The sequence below is a fragment of the Belonocnema kinseyi genome, chromosome 8 (genome assembly GCF_010883055.1).
Source record: "Belonocnema kinseyi isolate 2016_QV_RU_SX_M_011 chromosome 8, B_treatae_v1, whole genome shotgun sequence".
Lineage (NCBI taxonomy): Eukaryota > Metazoa > Arthropoda > Insecta > Hymenoptera > Cynipidae > Belonocnema > Belonocnema kinseyi.
In genome coordinates this window covers 53,917,037-53,918,509 of record NC_046664.1, presented here as the reverse complement: position 1 = coordinate 53,918,509, position 1,473 = coordinate 53,917,037, and positions in this window count along the sequence as shown.

The following is a 1,473-nucleotide window of genomic DNA, read 5'->3' as shown; positions in this document are numbered from 1 at the left end:
TTTGTATACTTGTAGTTTCGCGATTCGAACGAGATGATGACAGCTGGTCTGGCGGGTGGCAGGACAATAATTCATGTTCTCCAGTGTGAGAACAAGCCCTATATATGTGACATATACGTATATGTAGCATATATGTAAGGTAGATGAGCAACCGTGAAGTCGATACTGTCCATGCTTTTTCTTCCTTTGCCAGAAAGGTACAAATCAAAAGATGAGACAGTCGAGATTACATACAATATTCTCAAAAACAAAAACACGTAAAAAAGAAAATAAATTCACAATTCACATACAGTTAATTGAACGTCACATAAAAAGGAGTGCACCAGTGTTCAGTATTTTACTTTTTTCAAAATAAATCTTCATAATCAGGGGCTGTGTAGAAATTAAGTAGTTTTTTACAGTACATGGAACTTGGACTTAAGAACGGTTTCGGAAATGGTTTGCAGTGAACTTGATCGTAAATCCAGACCGCCCGAATGTAAACAGTCTGTCTGCCACGCTCGACGACGTAAATCCATCCTGCCTAAATCCAAGTTTCAGTGTATTAATTTTAGGTAAAGTTTGACTTCGTTGGTTTTTATCATATCTCTATGTTTTGAGACCCCCTGAGCCAGAAAAAATATTTTTGTCTGAATGTATGCCTGACTGTATGTTTGTATCCTGTAGGCAAGATAACTTTCGAACGATTAAACAGATTGGATTGAGCTTATCGGCAAACAGTTTTAAGACATACAAAGAAATAATGAGTTCCTTAACTAGCCATTTTTGACCAGCGGTTCTAGTTTTATCCATCGAAAATGCTTTGAAAAAATAAAATTTCCTTCTTCCAGGAAAACTATATAGGTGATATGAAAAACGATTAATTGATCAAAATTGTTCACCCAAAATATATCTACAAATTTGTAATAATTATTTTTAGATAAGATGCGTAGTTTTGTTTCAATGGTAAAAAATAAAAATAAACATTTTTCAATAAAATTTTAGGAAAACTAACACCACATTCGATCAAAATTAATCGAAAATAGTTCCTCTCCCAAAAGAGAACTAAAAATTTTATATAATTTATTTTTGATGAGTTGTGTAGTTTTATTTTGAATCGTAAAAAATGTCATTGTAAATAAACGAATTAAATTTTTCGAAAAAGATATAAAGTACAATAAAATGTTTAATAACAAATAATATTGCCTACATTAGATCTGAACATTATTTTTACAAAATAGAGTGTGTTAATAAGAATAAGCATTTAGTTTTATATTCGAAATTTAACTTTATTTTCTAAGAAAAATTTCCAGTTTCCTAACGTGATATTTTAGAAGTATTAATAATGAACATCAATGTTTACTTAAACTATTGTGTTCAGTCTATTAATGCGAAATTAATTAATAGAACTCAATAGAAAAATCAAACTATTTTGGATGGAAAAGTCTACTATCAAATTTCTGGTTAGGAAATCATGTGTTTTAGTTGAAAACG